The 16,190-nt window shown below is 51.9% G+C and overlaps 1 protein-coding gene across 1 annotated transcript in view; it reads right to left on the minus strand.

The window, feature by feature from the left end:
* The window catches only part of CTNNBIP1 (catenin beta interacting protein 1), a 45,285-nt gene extending 38,727 nt beyond the window's left edge, over window positions 1–6,558 (minus strand). Inside the window, exon 1 of the mRNA XM_036025279.1 lies at window positions 6,389–6,558. The gene's annotated coding sequence lies outside the window, so the exon portion shown is untranslated. The remainder of the gene's footprint in view (window positions 1–6,388) is intronic.
* Window positions 6,559–16,190: the final 9,632 nt, after the last annotated feature.

Consider the following 16,190-nt stretch of genomic DNA (forward strand, 5'->3'; position numbering starts at 1 on the left):
TAGGTCTGGCAGGCGTTTCGTAAGAAAGGCACTGGCCTGGGGGCATAACTTCAAAAAGCTTTGGGAAGAGCCCACCGCCCTGATCTGGAGCTCTCCCTGACTTGAACTCCAGCAACAAAGGGTCAAGGCTGGGCATGGAAATGAAGTTCTTGCTAACCACCACCACCACCAGGTGCTAATTGTTTCTAGAGATGCCCACACCAAGAGCAGCTTTTGTTGAGCGTGGCGCAGGAGGGCTCCAGCCTATGAACGCCCCCCTAGCTCTTCCGGGAAGCCGGCGCAGCCCTCCACCCCACTGCCCTCCACCCCACCGCCCTCCCGGGGCAGGGGCCCCTGGGGGCCGCCGTGCACATCTGGAAATCATATCCTGACCCTCCTCCCGGGGTTCAAAACACTCCCCAACACTTTTTTTCCCCTTATTCACATGACTCCAACTAGATAATAAGCCTCGTGGCGCTAGACTTATAAGGGAAGGATTATTTTTACCCTGCTTGCCACAGAACTCCCAGTGGGACCCAGACTGTAATAAAAGCCCAGTAAATATTTATTAATTGAATTAATGAATCATTAGGAGGGAGGAGAAAAACGAAGGGGAAATGGAAGGCAGCCATCACTTCTTGGTATCTCTGTGTTCTCGGCTTATTATAACGACACCCTGGGCGGGCTTAGCACCCAAGCCCTTTAACCCCTTCTTGGCTGTGCTGTGTCCTGGGTGGGGTTGCGATGAGACGCACCTGCTTCCAGAAGCTCTCACGGTACACATAGCACGGCCACAGAGAATGGAGAGACAGTCGTGACTCAATTGTTAAGACACTTCAGAAGGAGGAAAACAACATCTCGGTCCAGCTACGGGCATCCCCGAAGGCCCCCTTTCCCTCTGCGGGCTGTTGTCTTGCCTTTTAACAAGGCTTCGGGGAGGATCGGGGCATAATGGGTCTTTAATAACCGAGCATAACAGCGGTTGGTGCTCAGCGCTCTTTCATAAAAGAAGTTCAAAAGCACTTTGGCTCAAACATCATAATGCCCCTGCGAGCTATGAAGGTACAGGTATCATTATCCCTATTTACAGTTGGGGAAAGTAAGGCAAAGGGAGGTTAATGAGCTTGCCCAAGGTCAGAAGCAATGGGGAAAGGGTGTAGGGATTCAAGCTCCTCGCCAAGGCCAGGGAGCTAACTCTGGCCCCTACCCACGCCACCCACGCTGGCTGCTGGGCCGAGGGGAGTTTTTTTTCTCTTCTTCTTCTCCTCTATTGTTTCTGCCAAGAAGCAGGCTCTAATAGAATGCCCAGAGCTCACGCCCAGGAGCCACACGTACTTCCTCAGTTCGAATCTGACTCCGCTCCCGACCAGCTCGGCCTCTGTAAGTCACCTAACCTTTCCAGACCTCGGGTTCTGCGTGTGCGCCACGGTAGCAGTGGCGTGTACCTCGGAAACGACGGCAGGGCCAGACGGGCACTGTGTACGTGAAATGCCATTATCATTCATCTTCTCATTTTCTAAATGAGCACACGTCACTCTTGTAATTAAGAAACCAGTTATGGGCGAAAAAGGTCACGCCCACTCGGTCTGGTTTTTACAAGGCTTCAGGTGACATGTGACTCCCGGGCGTTTCGGGTCCTGCTGACGAAACGCCCTGGGACCCCGTAAGTGACCGACAACACGGAAGTCCTATTTCATCCCCACGATGCTCTGCGGGCCTCTCAAGGGTAAGAGCAAGCGGCACCGTGGACACTGCCCGACAAGGGGATGCCTGAGTGAGGCTGTGATGAGCTGGCTGGCCAACTGCATTGTCGTGTCTAAGGAGGCCAACCCCGAACCCTGGTGAGCTGGAGCCCTGGGTGTGCAAGGCCATTTCTCCGCGTGCTCTGCTGAGCTGCCCGACTCTGCCCAGCTCACGCCGAAGGCAGCCAGTGCTTTCCAGGGGTCACTGTGTTCCTGACCACGTGATCAGTAGTGACACTGTGGCCCGACCCTCTACAGAGGACCTGGTGATACTCAACAGGAGGCCAGAAGAGAAGGGTGTGGGGCGGGGAGTAAGGAGAGCTGCCCAGTTGATGCCAGTGTACCCCCCCCCAGAGACACCGTGACAGATTTGTGTGGGGGTGTCGCTGGTGCACATCTGAAGAATGACAGCAAAACTCCAAGGTTACCTGAGACCCAATGCCAAGATGAGAAGCTTGAACTCATGCAGAGGAGCAGAGAACACGGGACAAGATGCTAAGGGCTGGCAAGGCTCACGCGTTCAACCCAACAAATGGTCACGGACTGCGTAAGTGCTCAGGAGGAAGAAGGCTCAGGGGAGTCCGCAGGACACACAGACCCACACCTGCACCTTCACTAACCTGACCGGCATCTCCAAATCTTCTAGGTGCCTCGGCCAGATAAATGAGAGGCCTGACAGGGATAAACGCAACACTGCTGGCCTCCTGGCCTCCAGAAGCCCTCCTCCCAGGACGAGGAGCGCCCCCTCACTGCTCTTCCTCGTGTCCTGCTCTTCCTCCCAGAACGGCCCACCAGGAAAGGTTCCCGCACAGGGACCTCCCACTGTTCAGGATTAAAGAGTAAAATCCTAACCCCTCCCTGTAGCCAAAGATCCAGCCCCTACCAACTCCTTGCCCGCCTCGTCCCAGCCCCGCTGGACTCATGGCTCCTGCTGTCCCCTCTACACGTCCACTGGGTCCCCGTTCAAAGTCACCTCCCCAAAGGTAGCTGAAGTCACGCCCCGTTGCTCTCCGTCTCATGGCCCTGAGACGGTCTCCCTGGGTCTCTTCCCACCACTCCGTGTTATTCTGCCCGCACGTCCACTCGTTTACTGTCTGCCTCACTCACTACGACAGGGGGTATCAACCTCATTGTCACCAGGGGCCGCACCAGCCTTGTGGTGGCCTTCAAAGGGCCAAATGCAATTTAGGACTGTGTACGTGTAACTGCTGCTTCGCAGTTCAGCGAGAGCTTGGCGCTGCCGCCAGGTAGAAACAAGGTGCCGGGCCGGATAAAACAACGTGGAGGGCCGGGTTCGGCCCGCGGACCTTGGGTTTGCCACCTGTGATCTACGAGGTAAACCTCTTTAGACCATGTATCATATCAGTCTCGTTCTTGGCTGTATCCCCAGCACCTACAGCAGTGCCTGGCACTCAGTAGGTGTTCGATAAGTCACTTGATTTAACAAATAGTTACTGAGTGCCTACAAAGTTTAGGCACTGAACCATAATAGTAGATAAAAAAAAAAAAAGACAAAATCTCTGCCCCAAAGAGCTTTGATTCTGTTGGGAGATAAGATAAATAAATAATGGTGTAATAGTAGCTGCTGCTTCAACCAAGGAGGTGCTCAGTGCTCAGGGCGGTTCTAAACATCTGAAAGGTATTTACTTAATGTAATCTTCCCAACAAATCCGTGAAGTGTTATTATTTTACAGACGGGGACACTGAGGCACAGAGGGGTTAAGTTACTCGCTGAAGGTCACGCTGCTCGTAACGGCACGACCGAGACCCAAACCCGGCCGCTGTCCCTTGCAGGCAGGGCGGGAGAGAGGACCATCGAGGAAGGGGCGCCCTGTTCTGGGAGTTCTGGGAGCTCCGAGAGACGCAGGCCGCGGGGTTTACCTGGGCTGCACGCTGGAGAGGAGGAATCTGAGAGTGAGCACGGTCTGATGAAAAGACACAGGAGGACAAGGGTCAGGATCCCTGGCTGCTAGCTTTAGGTGCTGTGAGACACCCAGGCACGTCAATGGATACGTGACGAGTTTACTCTTTGTACAGGACACCAATCCGCGTGCTGTGAGGGACACAGACACAAACTCTCCCAACAGGGGTCCTGGCCTCAGACAGCTTAGGGCCGTGCACATACCCATGGAGCTGAGCCAGAGGCAGCAAGTGGCGAGGGCCATAAGAAAATGCACAAACTGCTATGGGATTTCAAGAGTTATGCAGCCTCCAGGAGCCACAGGTGGCCAACCACTAAAGAGGAGCCGGCCTAACATAACCCCCAAGGTCCTCTAGTTCCGACGTGTCCTGAAGGCATGGATTTAGAGGAGCATGGAGATCAAGTTTTATTCTGGTTAATGGTTCAAGTTCATGGTCACTGAACTTGTTCATGCTCTCCTACCCGAGAATAGTTCCAATACCTTTGGGCAACATCTCACAGCAGCAGAAGGGCGTCATGCTCTCATTCAAATACTGCAGCTAGGTGTGGGGGCAAAGCCCAGCGTGCTCTGCCCTCCTCTGCCTCTAACTGGTTTTTACACCCGCAAACCCTCTTCCAAGGAGGAAGTGACCCTTCTGTGAACACGCTGTTATAATAATTTGGGGACTGTTCCCTATTCCCCTTGTGCACCGCCTGTACCCCTAGAGTCTAGCACAGTACCTGGCTCACGACAGGTGCTGAGTTAAGGTTTGCTGAGCTCAGCTTGGGCACGGTCAGGTCTAGAAATTCTCTGCTAGACACGGAAACCTCAGTCGGTGTTCCCTGAAGTTTTGCTGTGCAGCTCCCAGCCTCTCCCAGGGGGGCAGACTGGTTCCACCCACCTCTTCAGTTCTACTGTTTCCACGCTGGCCCTCTCAGCCTCCATCACCTCCTGCCAGGCAGCTGCAATCGTCTGTCTCCCAACTGGCACCCCCTGCTTCTGTGTTTGCTCCGCACAACCCTGTCATGATGTGGCAGCCAGAACGATCTTGGAGAACTTAAACTTAGATCTTATCGCCTTTCTGCTGAAAATCCTCCAACGGTTTCTAACTGCATTTGGAATATAGTCCAGACGGGTTATCCCACCTTCACAGCACTCACCGCTACTGAAATTATGTTGTCTGCTTATTCGCTTACGCCCTCCTCTTTAGAACGGCCATTACAGGAGCGCGGGGGCTGGGGCTACCTTCACCATTGTGGTCCTGGTGCTCGGAAGGGTGCCTGCCGCATAGTAAGCGTTCACTATTGAATGAATGAATCTCCATCCCATAGAGGCAGCTTGTATTTACAAGGACCACAAACTCCACCAGGAAACCATGAATGACACACTAACATTTAACAGCTGGCACCTTTACTCATCATCCAAAGTCCTGCTTGAAATCAGAGGAACCTTGGGCCCTGGCCAGGTAGCTCAGTTGGTTAGAGTGTCATCTACACGTGCCAAGGTTGTGGGTTTGATCCCTGGTCAGGACACATACATAAAGCAACCAATGAATGCATAAATAAGTAGAACAGCAAACTGATGTTTCTGTCCCTCTCTTCCTCTAAAATCGTTAAAAAAAAAAAAAGCAGAGGAAATTTGTTATCTCTGGATACTTTAATGGTCCAAAAGATCAGTGTCATTTACAATCAAAAGGCAGGAACTACAGCCCAGCAGTTGTAGCAGGAAGCTGAGAGCCAAGGCACTTGGGAACAGAACCTCAGAACAAACTCCAACTTGCATCCAGGTCCCTTACCAACACAACCTGTGCCTCAGTTTACCCAACAGTCAGCCAGGCACACTTCCCCAAGTTCTGAGTGGCAGGAGACAAAATAACAGCTACAGCATACTTAGATCCTCAGATAGGAGGTGCCACAAGAGACACACATCTCATTATTTATCGACAGTTTCGCTGCACGCACAGGCCTCCCCGGCCTTCCCAGGGGCTAACCTGACAGCAGGCCCTGCTCAGACAAGTTTGGCACGCAAGACAGAGGGAGGTACGTGGGGCCTAACAGGTTGGGTGTCCAGAGCTATGTGTCTTGATTACCAGGTTCAAGAACAAGGAAGGTGGTTGGGGTGGGGGTGATGAAAAGGAGGTGAGAAGTGTCGTTTGGGCGCCAAGTGGTTAATTTTGCAGGCTCACGTAACAGCTGGCCATGCAGATGAGACATGTGCCTACAATGTGTACCTTCCAGTAGCACTCGCGCAGAGAGGTGGAGTCGGGAGAAGGCAGTTCAATCAAACTAGAGAGAGGAAGGGCAGCCCAGTGGCCAGATCTTGGCAGCATTTAGTTTGGGGAAATATGGAGGAGCTCTCTCTCCACAGGGTCAGGATGCTGGGAGTGGGGCTCAGGTGAGGCAAGAGACAAGAGGACGCAGGACCCTGAGTGCTGACAGAGGATGACAACCACGCAGACGCGGTGCAGCGAGCTACACAGCGTGGGTGGCTCGGACACCTGTGGAGGCGATTCCCCGGAGAAGGTGAGGACCCTGTAGGGTGGTCTTCGGCGGGGGCAGGAGAGAGAGAAGGCAGCGGCAGCCCGGCGGGGCGAGGAGGCCTGGCCAGGACCAGGGAGCCGCGCCGGGGGCCCAGCCGGTGGGTCCGAGCTGGGTCGGGGGTGCCCTCCGCTGCCCCTCCCCGGGAGACAAAGGGCCGGCAGCTCCCCCGAGCCCAGGCGCGGCGCGGGCCCAGGAGCTACGGGGTAGGGCTGGCCTCGGCGCTTACCTGGGCCGCCCGACCCGGCCGGGCCGGCGGGGGCTGCGGGGCCGTGCACGGCGCGCGGCGGCCTGTTCCGGGGCGCGATCACCCCAAACAGCCGCGGTGGCGGCGGCAGCAGCAGCAGGAGCAGCAGCAGCAGGAGCAGGAGCAGCAGCAGCGGGAGCGGCCACCTCAGCCTCCGCCTCCTGCTCCGTGAGTCACCGCGGCGGGGAGGGAGGGAGGCGCCAGACCGCCGTGGGTGGGACCGGCGAAGGGGGCGGCATCTGGCTCCGCGCGGGCGGCGGAGGCACGACCACGGCAACGCCCCGCAGAATGGAGGGGGCCGCGGTGGGCCGGGTCCCAGGGGCGGGACCTGTTAGGGGCGGGGCCCTGGTGCGCGCCGGGGTCATCATTGGCCACATTGGCCTGTGAGGCGGGGCTTCCTGCTGAGAGGCGGGAGCTGCGGGACTCTCGGGGACGTTTATTGGGCACCTCGAGAAAGGGGGAGGAGACCATGGGCCCCGGGGCGGGGCCATGAGACGGCAGAAGGAGCAGGGTCGCGGGTTGTGGCTGAGCAGCTCCGAGAGCAAAGGGTTAGGGCCGGGACCCTTGGTGGGCTGGAGAGAAGGGGCGGGCGTTCGGAGGGGGAGGCGGCCTGAGGGCGGAGCCCAGGTTAAGGTTGGAGCTGTCGCTAAGGTACAGCAACTTTGCCTGTCGTTAGCCGCTCCCGGAGCACAGGGATCCCGTAAAAATAATGGCCTCTCCTATACACGGGTCTGTGTTTTAAAAACGGGAACTGCCAGTCCGGGCGGAATCCTTGGTGAGACTGGTAATACCCAGGGCCCCTGAAAAATCTGAAAGGGCGAGGTTGCAAGACATTTAGAGGCGTGGTCTTGCTGAATCTTGGAGCTGGGAACTACCTTTGAAGCAGTTAGGCCCGCTCTGGAGTCCGCGGAGCCCAGAGAGCCCAGGGATGGGCCTCCGTGGGTCCGCTAAACTTAGAATAGCGTGTGCATTTAGCAATACCAGTGAGTGCATTTTTGTCGAGGAAAGGGCTCTTTGATCAGAATGTTTCTATAGAAAGTCTGAGTCTGCTATCTGGCACTCTCTGGAGACAGTACAGGGAGAAACAACTCTTTATAGGCAAAATGTGAATTGCTTTGAACACCCACATTCCCTTTTTTTTTTAAAAAAAGATTTTATTTATTTTTTAGAGAGAGAGGGGAAGGGAGGGAGAAAGACAGGGAGGGAAACATCGGTGTGCAAGAGAGACATAGATCGGTTGCCTCTTGCACTCCTTCAACGGGGGACCTGGCCTGCAAACCAGGCATGTGCCCTGACTGGGAATCAAACTGGCAACCTTCATGGTTTGCAGGCCAGCGCTCAATTCACTGAGCCACACCAGCCAGGGGTGAACACCCACCTTTCCTTTTAAAGGGACACATGTACTTAAGTGTGCTCTCATTTTCAACATTTTAACTTAACAGTTACACAGTGTGACACTAACTGCCATTTAAAAGGCCCCCTGTCCTGCTTTCCCAACCTTTGTTTTCACCCCTTTTTCGTCCCATCCTCTTCCACTCTCCAGACATTTCTTCTCCTGCTCTGTGCAAGAAGGATATGAGATACCTTTTTTTTTCCTTTACTGTGTTCATATTCTGAAATGACCACATCACTCTTTTGATTTAAACCTGTATTATAGTTACAATGGAGGAATACTTTAATCTTATCAGAAGTCATGAAATGGTGAATTCTGAAGGACCAGAAGTAGGTCTTAATTATGTCTGTGCTCCCTCACGTCCAGACTACCCTGCCCCTAGCAAGAGCTCAACCAGAACTGGCCAACACAACGCACCAGTTGTTCCTTCAAGTTTTCCAGAGCACACCAATGCGGAAAAAAAACCCTTATACATTCAAATAATTTTTACATAAATATTGATAGTTAAACAAATGAACTAAAATTGAACAAGTCACTTGCTATTCAAGACATAATATATAAATTATATTTTTCAAAAAGATAGATGCTTAAGGGAGGAAGGCGGGACAGGAATGCACACAAAAATGTGTCAGTGTGAAATGGATTCTCTTCCTTTTTTCCAAATTTTCATAAATAGGCCCTGGCTGGCGTAGCTCAATGGATTGAGCTCGGGCTGTGAACCAAAGTGTCACAGGTTCGATTCCCAGTCAGGCCACATTCCTGGGTTGCAGGCCACAGCCCCCAGCAACCGCACATTGATGTTTCTCTCTCTCTTTCTCCCTCCCTTCCCTCTCTAAAAATAAATAAATAAAAAATCTTTATAAAAAAAAGAAAAAAAATTTCATAAATATATTTTATAGGTTAAAATTATGATAAATTCTCAACACAGCCAGCACCTCAACTACCCCATGAGCTCAGAGCTGGGAAATTTTGCTTTCTAGATAGCAGTATTACTCCAGGATTAACTCGGGCTCCGTCCATCTGTAGGGTCTTAAAATGAAACACTGAAGGCTTAGGAGACAGGAAACATCTGTTGGTTCCAACAACCCAGCACCCTCGCACCCCCCTTCCTCCACGGGGAACTGCTCCTCCAGGCCCCCCTCTACCTCCCGGAGGTGCTAATCAGGCTCCCAGGTGCAGCACCTACTCTCTCCCCTTCACCAAAACAAAAAACAAACAAACAAAAAACAGGGAAGACACAGAACTCAATCTGGACCAATCCAAGTGCCGCATTCTCTTGACTATGGTTCAGTAGGATGGGACCTGAGCTAAACCCATTGGAGTTCTTCCCTGAAAGTTTCTACATTAGAAATGAAGGAAGTTCTGGATTTCCCATTGGATCAGGAAATATAAGGATGAGACTGCAAACATATTAGCACCATCTTCCACCCACCGCATGGAAAATTCTGAAAGAAGGAGGCAGTGTTACTGGACAGAAACAAACATTTGGAGGGAGGGAAGGGGAGGGGGAAGGGGAGAGAAAAAGAAGGAGACCCCTAACAGCGTGTTCCCCGGCTTCAGTAGACCCTGCACTGGCTTCGCTCATGCCATCTTACCTCTCACACTCAATAGGCCCCCAAATCTCCCTTTCCTCGGGTGCTCCCTCTACAGCAACTGGCACTGCTCCGCCTAGTTGCTTACATCGGAAACTTACGGGTATCCTTGACACCACTCTCCTTTCCCCCTCATCCAGTCCACGCTATTCCCATCCCCAAACCATATCTGGAACCTCCCCACTTGCCACCATCTCCGCGTCTCTGTCCCAGTTGAACCAGTCATCAGCTCTCATCCAGACCCCAGCAGCAACTTCCAAGGACTCTCTCATTCAGGTGTTTCCGACCATCCCCATCCACTACCCACACGACTACAAGAGAATCTTCTAAAAGCATACCGGTGTGGCCAGACTTCTGCTGTTCAATGAGTTCTCTTTCTGTTCGTGATGAAGTTCAAAATCTTTCGCATGGCTACAAGACCCTGCATAATCTGACTCCAGCCTGACCTTGAACCACCCTTGCCGACTGGGCTCCGGCCACACACAGGCCTTCTCCCTGTGGATCACGAGGTGCTTCTTCGTGCTGGGGACTGTGAGTGTGCAGCTCCCACCGCCTCTACGGCTCCATTTCTCCCGCTTCTCCCCCGCTGCACCTGCCTGAATGATTGGTCTTCAAGAGACTTTTCTTAACTGGTGCTAGATCCAGTTCCCGCGTGGCCATGAACTCCAGGAGGACAAGGAGGTCTCTGTGAACCACGCCTACCTAGCACAGCACCTGGCACGTGCAGATGCCCGACGGATATTATTGCATGAACAACCCAACGTATAAATGGATAAATAGCTACCCAGGACTTGCCACCCATTGGCCAGCTACTCCCGCTTCCCCATTTCCAATGCTATCAACGCAGTCAAGTTTTCAGGTCAAGTGCAGAATGAAACAACGGTGGAACCACAGCAGGCTGCGCGTAGAGCAGGAGGGCTATTTTGGAGCAGTCATGGCAACCGTGGTCCTCAAATTCTACCCCGTAAGAAGGCCTTCCTGCCCACCAGGTGAATAGGTAGGTGCTAGGTGAGAATGGGAGAGGAAGGCAGAGACGTTGCACTGAACAAAAAGAGATTTCTTGGTAAAGGAAAAGGAGAACCGATTCTTTCTGTTTTGAGAACCAAAATTACAACGTTAATTAATAATTTCCAGTAAGAGAGAAAGTGAAAAAAAAATTTTTTTTTGCTTTGGTCCCTATACTCGTCATCCTGTTTACGTTTGGTTTGGCTCTGACTTCTCCGAGGACAGCGATAAGGAGGCTAAGGGCACAGGCAACAGCACGTCAGTTACGCGCTGTCGTCTGATTTTACTTTGGAGATAGTAAGGAGTCACTAAACCCAGCGATAAAAGCACTCTGTAGGTCAGCGGATGTACACATTTTTGTGTCATGGGTGGGGATGCGCAGCTGCGACCGCCTGGCTCTCCGCCAAGCCGTCCCCGGAGTGTGGGCTCCCGCGGCCTCTGGTGGGTAGACCCTCCCTGTATCCGAGAATTCTGCTCCGACTGAGCTCAGGAACAGTATAAACAAATAATTATTCACTTCTTCGGCCAAGTGTTTTGAAGGACTGACGCGTCTCATAAGCGTATTTGTCGGTGCAACTCTAACATTCTAACATTGTCATAAAGACAAACCAGCTGAAGACCTCAGCTGGGATCCAAACACTGTCTGTTAGCCTTTGAGCATAGTAGTCTGGTTATCGCCTTTTTTCCCCCGCTGCTGGTCACCATCCAATTCAGTATAAAAAATAATTACTATCCCAAAAGCAAACAGCCTGTACTCTCTGGGAGTAAATGATAAACAGCCGTCCCCCCCCCACACACACACACACACACGCTCGCCCCCGCACTCACAATGCATTTTGTACCTCTAGATGTTGCGGTGTTATCAGTGCAGCTGAAAGGACCGTGGTGACCGACCGTGCCTTCCGCCCCCGCGGACAAGTAGCAGGGCCTGTTACTATGAAATACTTACAGCTTCGTCCCTCCCATTCACTGTTTTTTTTTTAAAGATTTTATTTATTTATTCCCAGAGAGGGAAGGGAGGGAGAAAGAGAGAGAGAGAGAGAGGGAGAGAAACATCAATGTGCGGTTGCTGGGGGCCATGGCCTGCAACCCAGGCATGTGCCCTGATGGGGAGTCGAACCTGCGATGCTTTGGTTTGCAGCCTGCACTCAATCCACTGAGCTACGCCAGCCAGGGCCCATTCACTGTTTTAAGAGTAAAAACATTTCAGACCTGCCTGAGGATATAAACCTTCCTGTTTGCCATTCAGACGTTTAGCGAAGGGCTTTCTGAAATCCTTTGCTGTTTGTGAGACTGAGGCCTGGCCTGCAGCGATGGGACAGACACTGAGAGCCTGCGTTTTGGTTCAGCAGAGATTGCTCAATCTGCATGAACTTTGTGGTTTGGTCTTCTCCGCATCCCCTCCCCTCACTTTCTTCATTGCTGTTCTTTTGGGAAATTGCTTCCCATCAGCAGTATTTGCCCCCAGCTGGTGAATCAGATGGAGTTCCTCTTTCTAGTTAATGAACAGTGAAGGCTAAGGGCGGGAAATCTGCACCCTGGTGCCAGCTAATGAAGAACCTCACATGAAAGCCTATGCAAAGGGGGACAGGCATGCTGAGAATGCCCTGGGATCGAGCTCGCTTGCTCTTCTCCCACACACTGCATAACAGATAGCAACGATGATTAATTATTTAAGCAAAGAACATGAGAGCCAACACAGGCAGCCCTCTAGGACCCTCTGCTGAAATCATTTTAATTAGCGCAAGTGATACAGCCAAGGGACACAGCCCAAGATACTTACTAGCTAAAGAGGTATTCACAATCCTCTACCACTTATTATCGTCCCTCCATAAAAGACAACGGAGGCTGTATCTGTGGACATTGCTGACACACCGGAATACGGAAATGAGATGGCTTCTGCAGGCTCCCTTCTGTGACGGCCTGTGCGTGGGGGGCGGGGACAGGAGGAGGCTCGGTGGGGTCTTCGTAGGTTCCAGGGAACCCGGAGGCTGTGAATCCCAAGCCTCCCCTCCGGATGCCTCTTTCTTGTTCATACGGGGAAGGACATTGAAGCTCAGAAAGTTGTGACTCCATCCTGATTTTCCTCTTTGTACTTTGCACTGAAACCGTCGAGAGATTTTCACTTCCAGTTTCAAACTTTGTGCCATTCCTGGTAGGTTTTAGTTTTTCTCTGTATTTATCATGATGCCTGGGGACTCTCCTTACTAGATAAGCTGTGGTGCTATTTGAAGTTCACCCCAAAAGGCATAATTTTGACCATATTTTCTTGACTTGTTTGAAACTCATCGGTAGTCCTGCTGCCATCCAATCTTTCCACATTGCCAGACCCCCTCCAGCTAATGACATTTCCCCTTATAACCATTGTTTTCATTTCTAACTCGGTAACATTTAGAAATCCAGCACTCATTATTATTACAGCTCAGACTGTTGGGACATTTAAAGTTGTTTCACAGGCTGCTTACACCATCCTCATTTTTTAAAAATTCTTTTTTCTTCGTGTTGTTCTGATTGGTTGTTTCCTGCTCCCTTATGTTCCAAATCACTGATTGATTCTCAGCTTCATCCATCCTACTGTTGTTTCCCTGTAAATTGTTCTTTATTTCAATTAGTGTGCCCTTTGTTTCTGACTGGATCTTTTTTATGCTGCCAAGGTCCTCACTAAGTTCCTCAAGCATCTTATAACCATTGTTTTGAGCTCTGCATCTGATAGATTGCTTATCTCCATTTCATGTAGTTCTTTTTCTGGAGTTTTGATCTGTTCTTTCATTTGGGCCATGTTTCTTTGCCTGCTCAGTTTGGCAGCCCCCCTGTGTTTGTTTGTGTATTATTAGGTAGAGCTGCTCTGACTCCGTGTCTTGGTAGTGTGACCTAATGTAGTAGGTGTCCTGTAGGGTCCAGTGGCACAGCCTTCCCTATCACCAAGCTTGGTGCTCAAGCTGCACCCTTTGTGTGGGCTAAGTACACCCTCCTCTTGTAGTTGAGCCTTGGTTGCTGTTGGCAGGTCAATCAATGGGTGGGATTTACCCAGGCCAGCCAGCTGCAAAGATTGGCTGCGACCACTGACCACCAACCTCTGCCCTCCGTGGAGGAGCGGCTGTGCAGGGGCAGGGTGGTGGTGCTCTGACATGGTCTGTAGCTGACCACTGGGTATGCAGGCCCTAGGGTTTCCAGGGTGGTGGAGGCCAAGGTCAGCCTCCACCTGTGTTTTGCCCAGTGCCATCCTGCCTGAGCTATAAAGCAATCTGAGATGGCTGCTACTTGTGCTGGGCATGGGGAGTCCCAGGTGAAGCCAAACTGTGTATCTAGGCTGGCTGCTGTTAATACCAGGCCTGGGGCCACTTAGCAAGAGGTATGGGGCTGGGGCTCACTGAAGCCGGCTATTGCTTGCTTGATAGGATGTAGGAAGCTGTGAACATGAGCCAAGATCAGCCATTCATATGAAAAAGTCACTGTTGGAAGCTGTAAGTTAGTTGGGACAGAGACTCAGGGGATCTTCAGGGAGGGACAAACAGGTTGAGGGAGTCTCAGATATGGCAGCCACCTGCCAGCAATGTGGCTGTGCGGGGGGGAGGGTTCAGAAAGGGGACAATGGCCTCTGCCCACCTTTCTGTCTGGGAGAAAGCTGTCTCCTGGCTCTCACCTTGATGCCAGACACTTGGGTTCCTCTCTGTATGCCTCTGGTACCTTTTCAGCTGCTACCCAGTGCTGAGGCTCAGGGTGAGTGAGTCTGAGTAAGTCTGTGTTGGTTCTTTCAGAGGAACTGTTTGGGAATCCAACAGCTTTTTCCACCAACTCAATCCCTGCTGATTTTTGCAGCCAGAAGCTATGGGCACTTATCTTCTTGGCACTGGAACCCTGGGCTGGTGGCAGGGGGCCTGGTGTGGGGCTGGGACTCACTCCTCACTCCCGAGATATCCTTCCCAAATTTTTATCCAACACACACGGGTATGGGACCAGAGTGTTCTATGTCTGTGCCCCTCCTACCTGTCTGGATGGATGTGGTTTCTTTTAATTCCGTCATGTCAGACTCCCATTCAACTCGATTACTGATGGTTCTGAGTGATGCTTGTTCTACATTTTAGTTGTAATTTTGATGTGGTTGTGTGAGGAGGCGGGCCGTGCTTACCTACACCACCATCTTGACCGGAAGTCCTGCAGTTGCCTTTTTCTGATTGTGCTCCAACGGTCACACTACCCTACACTAAGTTCTTACAGGACATTTTAATTGAACCAGTTCAGGTCTTCAGCAACGTCACCTGTGACCTATTAGGTGCTCCCCTGCATTTTGTTCAGCGTAGCCTCTGTAGTCAACCACTCATTCAAAACGTATTTTAGTACTTCCCAGATGCATGCCACTGTGCGAGGCAAGGGATAAGGCACAAATCAGACACACACACACATGTCCTTGTCCTCATGAAGGGCAAGTCAGACACCAATGAGTTACAGAGCTGAATAATTCATGACAACTGCAGTGAGGGGCTAAAAGCTGAAACACAGTGGGCTGTGAGACCACAGAATTGGGACTCAAACTTTGCATCAAGGAGGGCTCCTATGGGGAAGTAACATTTAAGCTTACACTTGAGGTGCAAGTAGGAGTCAACTAGAGAAGAGTGGGAAGGACAGCACACAGTAGGACCGCAACAAGACCGTGAGGAGAAAAGAGAACATGGTGACAGCAAACGACTGAGCGAGAAGGCCAGGTGCCTGGCGTACAGTGACGGGGAAGGGGCCCCAGCGAGGCTGGTAGGGGCCAGGCCCGCCCATCACAGAGGACTTCATAGGTCTTCATTCCCAAAGTAAAGAGAAGCACTGAAAGGTTTAAACGAGGATGTGACACAGTTGGATCTGTATTTAAATAGATGACTGTGGCTTTAGCATGGAGAACGGACTAAAATGGAACGAGAATGGTGTATCAGTCAGCTATTGCTGCGTTGCGAGCCACCCCAAAACTCAGTGGCTTAAACGAGCACGTTTTTGCTCGGGCATCTGTGATTGCCTAATGTGGGTGCACTCCAGGCTGCGGGGCGGCAGCTCTGACTGTGCGGGGTCGGGCTGGACTCAGCAGGGTTTAGCTCGAGATTGGGAGTAAGTCCGCTCCACATGTCCCCTCGTCGTCTTTGGACCAGGTGCTCCAGGCCAACTTCCTCTCACCACGAGTGTCAGAAGAGCACGGGCACCAAGCCAAACCGTGGAAGCACAGGGAAGACTCTCCAAGAGTCACGTCCATGAGCAGTCCCTTGACCAAATCGTCTCATGGCCGGGCCCAAAACAGTGGGACAATACAGCGTATCCCACCCCAAGGGCGGGAGGTGTGAGTAGGTGTTTGTTGATTCACACTCAAGTGTATCAAAGCAGCTATGATCAAGGTGTTTTCCGTTCAATGGAAACAAAATCAAGGATGGAGTCTATTGCTTCCCTGGTCCCGGGCCACCTTGCTTTGGCTCCCGAACAAGAGCTTCAATTTCCCCAAAGCCTTTAATGGAGGAGATTCGAAACTAGTGGGATACTGCCAGCCTGGAATCCCGTGGATCGCTCACAGGACGGTGTGGGGTCCTCGGCCCGGAGTGTGCATTGGGTCTGTCTGTGGGCTCAGTATATGGGTGATTTGGAGGCGATCAGGAGCGCATGCTGTGACCATTCCTTGTTAGGTTTTAAGAAACAAATCGATCCCTTTTTGCACTTATTTCTAAGTAACCTCGAGAGGAGTTTCCTCCTGTCAGGGCCGGCTCCAGCTCGCCTGGAAATGCTCCCTCTTCTGCCTGTCTCCAAGGCTACCTACTCATTCTCAGTG

Source organism: Phyllostomus discolor, chromosome 5 (assembly GCF_004126475.2).
Source record: "Phyllostomus discolor isolate MPI-MPIP mPhyDis1 chromosome 5, mPhyDis1.pri.v3, whole genome shotgun sequence".
Classification (NCBI taxonomy): Eukaryota; Metazoa; Chordata; class Mammalia; order Chiroptera; family Phyllostomidae; genus Phyllostomus; species Phyllostomus discolor.